The following is a 12,537-nucleotide window of genomic DNA, read 5'->3' on the forward strand; positions in this document are numbered from 1 at the left end:
GTTTGTGTTTATGTATTTGTTCGTTTTGTATTTGTTTATTTGTGTTGATGTTCTTACAATTAAAAACCTTTGATAAAAAACTTAAATAACAAAAAACCCTATAAAGTAGCAGAAAATGGAAATATTCTAGTACAGATAACTGAGTACTTGACTAACTGTACAGAGTTATTTAGTAATATATAAAGCATGTTATTTTATTTGGATCATAAAAATATAATTAATCAATAACCTGAATTTAAACTTATAATGTGGTAACTGATTATTCTAACACTTTGAGGCATAAAATGTTGATTTCACTGATGTGATTATATATTTTACACTTTATGTGATTCATCTTTTCATATGATGGCAATAAAAAACAAAACCTCCACAACTAGTTAATTATCTAATACCAACAGGCACATTTTGGTGCTAACAGCCAGTAAAAACCCTCTCAGCTCTGCTTTGCGATGAAACACTCAGTTTTACCTGTAAACAAAGGGCCCATGATTCAGTTCAGATTTTTAAAAACTTTATTGCTTCACAGCAGAGAGCAGAAACTTTATGAAACAGATAAACACACTTAAAACAATTTTGTGATGCATAGCTACAGTTTCAATCCCACTGGGACCACCACCAGTGAAACATCTATTTGAAAAACAACAACAACAAAAAAAACTTGTTATATTTATTCGACATTATAAAGCCTATACTGTATGGATTTTTGTTTTCAGGAACATTTAGGTAAATATTGTTTTGTCAGGTTTGTTTTTTTTTTTTTTTAGCTTCTTTTTGAATAGAAAAAACAACGGCACTGCTGATTTCCATGTGTTACACAAGCACGCATCATGACCTCAGTAGTTCTAATCTCCCAATAAGGCCCAAATTAAGCCTGCAATTTTAAAATTTACCATCGTTCCTAAAAGAATACAGAGGCCGGCTCATAAAGACAAACAATATGTACATCCAGATGTATGACAGCTTGTAGACACACCTATTATAAACAAAAAGAAAGTATTAGAAAACAAACAATATGAGAAAAAAACACTGTAATGTTCACTGTTATTTCTTCTGTAGGCTAGTTCAAAAATATATATATATAAAAAAATGTATTTGACAATATGCAGCCTTTAAACAGAATCTGTTCAGTGATCACACAAGATTAAAACGGAAAATTTAGGTTTTCATTGCAGATAAATGAAATTTTGATGACTGGGGCTGGACAATGCAGCCAACTTTTTATTGTAATAATAATATAAACAAATAAATGATAATTCTTTAGTTGGAAGTCTGTATAAAAGTATAATTTAATCTGTAGATATAAAAGAATACTCTGAGGGTGTTGTGATTTTATAGCTTATTTTTAACAAATAAAATCACTCATGTGTATGAAGAAACAAAATGACAAAATCTGAGTCCTCTATTGGTCATATCTTAGAGAACTGGTTAACAGAAAAACAGATGAACGATTAATAACATCACACAATAGAGCGTGAAGCCAGCTACAATAGTTTATCTGTCACAGGTGACAAGCTTTGATAACAATATATTACAAAATAAAAGAATTCTTTAAAGGAGTCTGAAAAAATTTACCCTCTTTCCTTGAAATTAAGTTTTTATATTCTTTATATTGCTACATTTAGATTTTGAGTCTTAGATTTAGGCAACAAGAGCACTTTGGTTAATGTTAGGAAAGATTATGACTTTGGTTAAATATACAAGTTGTGTGTCGAAGAACTGCAGACTTGTTCTGTATTAAACCAAAACCATAATATTCTCTATAGTTAAAGATCCAGTGTGTCAGATTTAGGGAGATTGAGTGGCATCGAGCAGTGAGGACTGCAGGTTGTAACCAGCTGAAATTTTTCCTGGTTAGAATTCCTTTAGTGTTTATTGTTTATATCAGTATTTTGTCATGAACTTTCTATATCGAGATATGACATGCAAGGTACCCAGTGTGCGTGTTAACTTCAGCCTGTTACATGCATTATCTGTTTTCAAATTACACTTCCATTTTAACAGGACATGTTCAACAATAAACACGTTACATTTCCCCCTGATGCCGCTGGGTGCCATTAAACAATAACGGTGACCACCTGCATATCACGCTGGTATGAAAAGATAGCTTTTTTTGTTGGTGTCCGACTCCAGAAGTCAACCCCCAAATGACCAAGCACTGGTATTTGACGTATTCTCATAGAACGGTTCGTATGTCCTTAACTGCAGTTACGTAATGAATGTTAAGTTACTGTGGTTAGGTTAAGGAAAAGAAACATGGTGAGGACGTACCTCAAAATGTCTCAAAGTTCACCACAACTTTGGAGTGAGATCGGGTTGATCCTACACAATGGACCTTTAACTGACCAATAGGAAATCATCTTCCTGGCTTTGTCCTTGTTTTTGATGTCATGACTGGCACTAAAGCAATACACTCAAAAAATTATATAAAGGAAAACTGAAATAAAATGTGCAGGAATTCAGACATGATTACAACTTAACTGCAAAAGCTCAGTTTGGATTTTTGTTTCCAGCTGTAGGTCTGGTGACCCGCTCCACCACATCATGAAATGAGCAGCTCAATCCTGCTGAGTCAGAACGACCTTTATCACATGAAGACAGATGATTCACATCCAGCACTTGACAGAAAGGGCTGATGTCCAGCTTGTTGGAGAGATTTCTCACATCTCGATTGGATTCATGAATCTGAGGTTTCCCATCAAGTGGCCACTCTTCAAGCATTCATTTTTCTTGACAGCATCATAACCTTTAGAATATATTTCCATCATTTATGAATGTTTGTATGAACAACAGAGCCTGGTGTAACATGAACACTGAGAGTTGAACTTACTGTGATGTTCAGGCAGTCTAGAAAGATGGAGGAAATCCCTTACTGCTCGTCCTCACACACACAATTCTGAAATGACATTCAAAGCGCAGGACATATGCTCTGCATAAAGACACTAACTTATACACAAACACATTTGGGGACTCCGGCTTTTCTATGGAGGATCTTTTTAACCAAAATCAAAATTAAAGAAGAAAATGCCAGTGGGATATTTGGCTCATACTTAAACTTTAAAAAAGAAAGAGGAAGTTTAGACAGGAAACGGAAAATTTCATTTTAATTTGTGAGATGGTAATTTGTAAAACTGAAATTTAGAATCCTGAAATGGAAAATTAGAAGAAAAAAAAAAGCTTTAAGAAATGGTTCAACATTTTGGGGAGACAATTATCTTTCAAGAGTTAGAGAGAAGAGAGAAGCTGGGTGAAGTGGAGGCTGCAGAGGAAACACCGGGATGGGTTAATGTCCGGAGCCTGAGCAGCGGGCAGCCTGGCGGGCTTGCGGGCTGCTCAAGCTCCGGACATTAACTAACCCATCCCGGTGCTTCCTCCGCAGCCTCCACTTCACCCAGCTTCTCTCAGCTGCCCAATAAACCCGCTGCTTCTTCCCACTTTAACCTGAAGCGATGTTTTAGCCTAGCGGGCAGCCCGCGAGCCAGCTGCCCGCTAGGCTAAAACATCGCTCTCACTCACGTAGAAGAGGAGGAACGTTAGCGTTAGCTGAGTCGGCTGCCACCGGCTACTGGAGTAACTTACAGCTATGGGGCACTTCTACCAGCTCTTCTAGTCACTGAGCCTAGCCTTCATCTCAGCAAATATATTACAAAAATGTAGCCCGCCAGGCTGCCCGCGAGGCTACATTTTACAATGCTAATTGAAAATGTTAGCTGGGCTGCCAAGCTAACTTACTCACCTAACACAACCATAACGCCTGACCCATTGCTGGGACCGAGCCGCTAATAACTCAAGCTCCGGACATTAACCCGTCCCGGTGTTTCCTCCACAGCCTCCACTTTACCCAGCTTCACTCAGCTGCCCGATAAACCCACTGCTTCTTCCCACTTTAACCTGAATAACAAACCAGGGCTCGGTGCTCCGGTTGGATCCAAACAGAGAGCCGGGGCTAGTTGGGAAGCTAGCGGAGGCTAACCGGCTGTGCTTCCCTCCAGTCATGCTGCGGCTAACGCCTCGCCAGCCGCTCCCAGCTAGCTCTGGATTGTTATTGAGGTTAAAGTGGGAGAGGCAGCAGATCTGTGGGACAGCTGAGTGAAGTGGAACCTGAGGAGGAAGCACCGGTTAGCCCCGGTTTCGTTCTGCTCTCTGCCATTTCATTTCGAAAATACGCGCTGCCATTGCTCACTGGCTGTAGCCTTTTATAGGGAGGGAGGGCCAAGGGCTCCGAGGGGGGGTGGGGATTCACATGAACGTACATGAACGCGCAGCCGGACCGGCTTGTAAACAAGGGGCTGGAGATCAACACAGAGAGAGGGTGTGTGAGGTCATGCTATACTCCAGATGAAATTACACCTCTAGTTCTTCACATAGCAATTTTTTAATTCCTTCTATCTAGAAATGATGAATTTTGCTTATTGCTCCTTTAAAGTTACTTTAAAGCCACAGTGTGTAGGAATTTCTCCCATCTAACGTTGAAATCATATATTGCATTCAAACAGATGGCGCACTCTAGCGCCTCACTGTTTCAAACACGTATTGCAACAACTGTAGCCGCTGTGTACCAAAAAGCTATGTTAACACTGATGAAACCATGTCATCTGATACTACATGGAGTATTCATTCAGGCTCCTACACAGACACGTGACGCGAGTTGACAAACCCCCTCCTCACCATGCTGGCTGTGTTTACAACGTAGGACTGTTGGGACGGGTGTAAATCGAAACAAACCAATCACGTCTTGTCTTTTGACAACTGACAAGTGTCTCAACCTCACACACCTCATCCCTCTCCTCGCATCACTGCGCTGCTAACAGCTGTTAGCTGCTGTTAGCCGTGATTGCATTACCTTTCTCCTTCAGCAGCTCTTTCCAGCTGGGAAAGGCTACCCCGATGTTGACCCTCGTTTTTTTTAATTCGCCGGTCATGTTGCCTTTTCTATTCCCTTTTGCGCTTTCTTGGCAACGAGGTTTCCGTCTCCATTGATGCTGCATATGCATGATGAATGAAAGCATAAAACAAAAGAAAAAACTCTAATGAAAAGCCATTTATACAAATGAGCTTTTAAAAGAGGAAGGCAGGTGTATGTTTGAACTTTGGACAGAGCCAGGCTCGTTGTTTCCACCTGCTTCTGGTGTTTATGCTAAGCTACATTTATCGCCTCCTTACGCTAGCTTTATATTTACCGTACCGACATGAGATTAATATTGATACTCTCAGAAATTCTGCGCAACAAGTCCCAAATGTCAAACAATGTCTTTGATGAAAAGCCTGCTGTGCTCTTCACACAGATATAGAAGTGATCTTACTTTGCCACTGAAGCTTCCAGGTTATAGTTGAAATCAATCAGCTGTTGGGACTGATTCTGTTTCATCAGCAGATAGACGGCTGTAGGAAACTCTGCTCTGCTGATCTGTTCGTCATCACTGAAACAGTAAAAATGGAGTCATAAAGTCAGGAAATTGACTCAGTAAAGGCTCCTATAAAGCAATATCCATTTTAAGTTTGTAAAATTAGCGACCATAAGCTTCTAGGTCATTTTAGACCAAGCAAGGCTGCAATTGCAAAACTTCTGAGTGTGTTGAACTGAGTCTGAGTGTGTTTTATTGCTTAAGAATTAAACTTTTTTTCCTTTAAAAATTAAGAATACACCACATACAGAAAGCTGCAGGTGTGTTCCCTCTATTTGCAGTATTTTTTCTAAATGCTGCATGTGTTAAATTGGTGAGGATGTTTTCTTAATTTGTGTTGTGTCTATTTGCATATGTGAATGTTTTTAATTTGCAGTGTGTTGAGCTCTCAGGGCTACCGTATGATACACAGTGGCACAATACTGATAGAATAAGGCTCCTGCCTTTGAATAAATAACCTCTTTTCTTTAAATTACCAGCAGGTGGCTTTGATGCCCATTAAGACTACATGCACATTAGGCCACCTAATACTCACAGGAAAAATAAATACAAAGGGAAAGATGTTTATTTAGATTATTGGTAAGTGATGATTTTACTGTAAATTTTTGATTTGCAACTTATTGATATTTGATACATGCAGTCTCTCCCACTCTGCACTGGAACTGTTGCACGACAATTGCTGCTGGGATAACAAAGTTTGATCTGTATCTATATCTGTAGCTGATAACATTCTTAAAACGTAGCCTTTGTGCCTGTGTGAAGTGTAAACAATGACTCTGGTCTCACTCTGCAGGCAGGTGTTGGCGGCTGAAACGTGTCACGTTGAGCCGCTCGGTGTTCCTGGAGCAACTGGAGGCTGCAGACTCTGCTGTCTGCTCCTCCTCATGTTCATCACACAGCCTCATGTTGAATCTCATGCCAAATTACCTGAACGAGAGTCACAACACAAACAACAAATGTGTGTCAGTGACTACGTTTACATGCACAAAATGTTCCTGTTTTTGGCCTTATCCCAAAAAAGACAATATTCCTGCTTGGCTGTTTACATGGCTAATGAAAATGAATATTCCACTAATATTCCTGTTCACATGCGGAGCATACTCTGATTAATGTGCCCTAACATGTTGTTTATCACGTCAAAATATGGAAAAGTGGAACAACTGTGGCTGTGCCAGGATTTTTTCAAAGTTTCCTGCATGTAGTGGACTTAGACCTTCTGCCTCTGTCATTCCATCAATAACCTTGTTGAAAAGGTTGGCTTATTTGCAAATATCAAAAAATCTGTATCCATGTTTATCATAATGTTTAAAAGGGTTAGGGGGTTCATGGGCAATTCTATGCGTTGTCATGGATACGTTGTACACAAACCCAACTCACCAACAGTTTATAAGGCTGGTGTTGAGCAGACCCCAGGAAATGCACCAGTCAGTTTTCGTAGTAGCTAAACAGTGGAATTACACCATCACATGTTGCCTTGCAGCCCAAAAAGACTTTCTCCCAGTGACTTATGGCAAAAGAGATGTCTGTAAAATCATTGGATACATTTTTTAAGCATCACAACCCTGTGAAATGATTTGTTTAACTATCGGGATTTAATCCAGTCAGTCTGATAACAACTGGAAAGTCTAGAAGACATTATCCCCATTCAAGTTAACAGAGTGCTAAACCAGAAATAGCCAGCTTGGCCAGCGGAAGTCTCTAATGCTGCTGCTCTATGGGCCGCACACTGCCGAACAGTAGCGGATCCTGATATGGGCCAAATGGGCGTTTGCCCAGGACGGCACTTTGTCATGACGTATGGGGGGCGGCAGGAGCGGGTTCGGCCCACTTGATATGCTGCTGTGTTGTGCTATGGCCTATTTAAGTGCTGGAATTTAGGAGGGTGTCATCCAGGGCGCCATTTAGGCTAGAACCGCCACTGCTGCTGAAGCAGTGCTGATAATCCCCGGATCATCTGGGTAATTTTATACATGTCAGCTGAACCATTTTGGCTTCATGCGCCACTGATACCCCTTCTCCACAAAATCAGCTTCAACTCTTGAATCTGTTCCATTCTTGGAATCTCGGTGCTATCTAGTGAACCAGCCCGTGTTACCACTAGTTTTGGGTGGAACCATTGTTATCAAGGATGTGTAATCGATGGAGGGCTTTGCACAGTGCACAATGGAAATAAACAGTAGAAGCAAAATCATGGATTACATTGTTGACCTACAAACTTTTGTTCTATTATTACAGTTATTTGTTTTCAACCTGCAGAATATGACACATCTGCTAATGTTGTCATGGTTCCCACTTCAGGTCAACAAAAAACCTGATTTTTTCTTTGGTTCAAGCTGAGAACCAACTTTTCAGGTTCTGAATCAGTTCATATTTGGACAAAATGCTCTGAACTGTTCAGAATTTGGTGCAAGAACCAGAATGGAAATAAGTCCATGTTGGAGAAAAAGGGGTATGATTCGCTCTCACAGGGCTGAACTGGACCCCACCTCCAGAATTCCATCCAGGTCTCTTTATACATCCGGGGGGGTAGAGATGCATGTCCAAAACAAAAGCCAAAATTTCTGGTCAGGCGAAGAAACACATCTACTTTCAAACATTATGAAAGACTTGGATATCAGCAGGTTTTTGGATATGTGCACATATCACAATGCCGACCTTTTTAAGAAGGTAGCTGAAGGAATGAAAGAGACGGGCTGTGTTCACACGTTCATCCCAAAATTACGCTACTTGTAGGAAATTGTGAAAAATCATATTTTGATGCAAAAAAGCAAAATGACCAGCAGCTCCAGCTGTTTTTACATATTGACATATTGTCGTGATAAATGACACCTTAATCAGAGTTTGCACGGCTGCATGTAAATGGGGATATTAGTGGAACATTCATTTTCATTAGACGTGTAAACAACTTAATAGGAATATTGCCTTTTTTGGAATATGGGTTGAAAGGGATTTTTTTTAAATATATTTCAGCCTTAATTTCAGTAAAGACATCATTACCTGTTTCCCTTTGTCTCCAAATATGCAGATGAGTAATAAGTGCAGAGTGAAAAAAGCCTTTTTCTTTGCACGAAAAAGTCGATGATTCAAAGAGCCAAATTGAGAGTAGTTGCATGTCAGCTGATCCTTTTTTAAAAGCAGTTCTTACAACACACACTGTGAATAAATACATTTGTCTGTACTTTGAACTTTGGCCACTAGATTCTAAAAATAAAGTCAGAGGACATTTATTTCCTTCTGGCAGGATGTCGTCATACAAACAGTGAGAGAAAGACGTAAAAGGTTCAGGGAAGTTCCATATTAACTGGACGAACAGATTTCATGCATTTATACCTTTAAATGATGCATTCAGGTAGAAACTGGAAGAGGCAGTTTCCTGTTAAGTGAGCACATTTTGACATAAGGCCAAATCTGAGTCTGCAGGCTGTTATTACTTTTAATGCCTTCAGCTGGTTCAGAATTCAACTGCCAGATTTTTGGTGGGATAATGGGCTTTGGCTACGTTTGTGCAATTGTAGAATTGATTTCAAGTTTTTATAATTTACTTTTAAGGCTTAACTTGGACTGGCCACAGAATATATATTATAGATCTCTCCACAGAGCCTGATCATAGCCATAGATCCTCTGATGAGGGGGAGCGATCAGACACCCAAACTCTGCACAGCACTTTCTTTAGACACAAAACATATTTTCTGTGTGACATTGCTTTAAATTTGCATTATATACTGTATGTTTCTGTATGCATATGTGCATATGGGTTATGTTTATACAGGGGTATGTGCTTTAATTCTAATTCTGTTTTATTTGTTTCATTATCATATTACATAGTTTTTGATCTGGATGGTCAGAGTTACACTTTGTTTTACTTTGGTCTTTATCTCAAAGAATGCACTTTCTTCTTTTCAAATTGAATTCTAACTTGTTTTATGTTCTATTTGCATTTAGATGCCTTATGTGCCTTATGTTTCTTTTCAATGTTGTCTTAATGCAACCCAACTGCCAGAATAAATTTTGGCATTGTGGATTTCTGCAAAACACAGATGTGTAATGTTTGTACATTGTTATGTAGAAAATACATTGAAACTTTACATTTTAACAGTGCTGTGGCTAACATGATTATGTTTAGGCACAAAACCATGTAGTGAGGTTTAGGAAAAGATCATGTACCCGCTTTTGGTGCCACAATAGTTCCTGCTGGAACACAGCAATAATTTGCAGAAAAAAAACATCTGCTTTTGGTGGCACAGTCCCCATTGGAATACAATTATGTCTTGCTAAATAACACCCACTTTGAAGATCCTTGCCAAAAACAAAGTAATGTCTCACTAAAAACCAAACAAAAAAAGGCTTTGGGTGCCACAATCCCTGGAAAAGCTGTAATGGTTTGCCAAAAAACATTTTGTGGTTAGTTTGTTAGTCTTGAACAGTGGTCTGTAGCTTGGCAGCTGTCTTGCCTAGATGTCATGCCATCCATCATCCACCTCCTCCTCCTGATGACAATCTCAGCTCATGACGCTGGAAATGCAAGGTTGGCTCACTAAAAACACCTGCTTTTGATGGCACAATTCCCCCTGCTCAAAACACAGCAATGCCTCATAAAACAATAAATTAATTTAAAAAAACACTTGTTTTGGTGCCACAATCGCAGCTGGAAATGCAGAGTTGGCTCGCTAAAAAACCCCATGTGCTTTTGTTGGTACAATCCCTGCTGAAAATGCAGCAATGCACGCTTTTGGTGTGACAATTGTTGTTGTAAATGCGTTGTTGGCTCGCTAAAAAACACCTGCAAAAGTGGCAGAATCCCTGCTGGAAACACAGCAATGATTAACCAAAAAACAATGTGTGTTTGTCTGCAGCTTGGCAGCCACCTTGCCTAGGTGTCACATTATCCACCATCTCATCCACCTAGGTCACTTTAGAAAAGTTGTTATGATACATATGAAACGTGCAAATGTAACCTATCAGTGGTTTGCATACAATGCCAACATTTCATTATGGCCACTGGGCTGCTTAATGCCTTTCTGTGTCTTGTGTAAAGTACTTTGAATGTCCTTGTTGAAAGCTCTGGCCTCTGCTGCCATTTATCCATCTGTCTTTACATCTGATAAGGAGAACAAACTTCCTCATTTTCCACATAGTTTCCACTCCAAAACAGGAGGAGGAAACATTACTTCAGGTGTTGCAATTATGTTCCATCATGAAAGTTTTTCTCACATAACTGGAATTAAGTGCAATTTTTATGCTGTGTTTTTTTTTAATAAAATGCAAATGCATTGCACTCATTAATTGGTTTTGCGAAAAATAAATAAAGAAATAAAATCTTGTTGAACAATCACAATACAAAGGTGCAGCAGCAGTTAAAAAAATGAAATTAACTAATGAATCTATGCCTGAATTCTGTCACACAGTATGGTTGACATTAAATGGAAATATCGATGATTACTGAACCATTTTCACACAATACTTCTTCACATCTGTCTGTGTTGCACTGATGCACATCTTTTTTAGACCACCATCTCTGTATATTGCATATTTTCCAGAATATACTTTTGTACATTGCCCTAGCGTTTACATTTTAAACTGTTGCACTGTACATCTTTTAAATAGTAAGTTCAAATAGTTCCTTTTTTTTCTTTTTTCCATTTATACTTTAATGTCTAGGCACCAGGACAAGCCTAAATTGATGCTTTTTAGTGATTCAGATTTTGTGAGAAATGTGCAGTGAATCACATTTGAAAAAACAACCGAGATGCAGTAAATCTGAGGCTTTTTGGGCCCTTGAGGGTCTGGGCCCTCTGGTTGGTGATACAGCTTTGGTTCCATCAAAACAACAAGCACTTCCTTCAAAAGCCTCTCAGAGTGAGCTGATCAAATTAAGCACTCACCATATTTAAACATACAGGATTAACACTCACCCTCTGCTGTAGTTTGGATTTCAGTTTTTCCTCCGTCATCACAGTCTGAAATCAAAGAAGTGTCCTCAGTAGTTTGCTCTCTTCAGCTTGACTGGATTAAACTGGTTCTTTGCTACTTGACATTTTTCTGACTGTAAGCCAGATTAGATTTGTCTTGATGCCACTCCTACAAGCTATCTGATGGGAGAGCAGCCAAGTCTCCTCCTCCGGTTAAACAAAACTCTTATCACTGGGTCAAAACAGACTTTGAAAGTGAAGCTGTTATTTTCCAGTCACCACTTAATCCTCACACCGTCACGACAAAGGGAGGGTACGAAAATGTGTCACATGCTTTGTTTAAACCATTTTTGAGTCATGAACATTGAAGTGTTTGTACACCAGAAAGTCTTATAGAGAGAAAAAGTCAGATCAAACACTCCATATATCACTTGTAGCACTGTATTTGAGGAAGGCCTTAAACTTCATTGACACAAAATATTCATTTTGTGATGTCTTTTTATCCATTCAACATGTTTTTGTGCACCAGTCATATTTTGCTGTTTTGGTATGTAGACTTGTTTTGTACAAATTTGCTATTAAATATTAAGCCTTTATCCAAGGAAGTTAAAGTTTACCAGCTGTGGCATTTGATTACAGCAGAAGACATTAAACCGTTTTGTCTACATATAAACATATTCACTGAGATTTTCTATTTTCCCAGATACTAACACTGCAGTGTTTGCTTTCTGTGATCCAGCAGCTGGTAAAGGCCTAAGATGACCAGCAGCTCGAGGACAGGAAGATGCACATGAAGATCCTGGAAGAGATGGAGGGAAAGGGGAGCAGATATTTGAGAGGAAGAGAAGAACAGATGCAGGAATAAAACAAGAATTAATGCCTCTTGCTTGTATGCCTCCATGAACCAGTCAAGTTTCTCTTACAGTTTACATACATGTCTGTGAAAACATGGATGCTTCGCACACAGAAGATCTATACAATCAGCAGAGTTTCAAGGTGGACACCCAAGATTAGTGTCACCAATTCAGTATCAGACTAAATGTCTCTCCTTCTGCTTCTGAGAAGGAGAGAGAAAAGTGTTTCTAAAGAGCATTATTATGTCACAGTCAAGCTGACCTTTGACCTTTTGGATATAAAATGTCATCACATTAATATTATATCCTATTAGATATTAGTGTGAAATTTTGTCATAATTGGCAAATGAATTGTGGCAAAAAACATGTATT

The 12,537-nt window shown here is 39.2% G+C and overlaps 1 long non-coding RNA gene across 2 annotated transcripts; it reads right to left on the reverse strand.

The window, feature by feature from the left end:
* Positions 1-494: 494 nt before the first annotated feature.
* LOC117264360 (uncharacterized) lies at positions 495-11,452 on the reverse strand. Of its 2 annotated transcripts, none has more exons than XR_004502296.2 (5): positions 11,315-11,452; positions 6,189-6,329; positions 5,301-5,417; positions 2,828-2,893; positions 495-2,743 (listed from the first exon to the last, which is right to left on the reverse strand). It is a non-coding gene; the product is annotated as an uncharacterized LOC117264360 (long non-coding RNA). The 2 variants fall into 2 exon arrangements; XR_004502297.2 differs by lacking the exon at positions 11,315-11,452 and adding an exon at positions 8,400-8,538.
* Positions 11,453-12,537: the final 1,085 nt, after the last annotated feature.

Source organism: Epinephelus lanceolatus, chromosome 20 (genome assembly GCF_041903045.1).
Source record: "Epinephelus lanceolatus isolate andai-2023 chromosome 20, ASM4190304v1, whole genome shotgun sequence".
In the NCBI taxonomy this organism is placed as follows: domain Eukaryota; kingdom Metazoa; phylum Chordata; class Actinopteri; order Perciformes; family Serranidae; genus Epinephelus; species Epinephelus lanceolatus.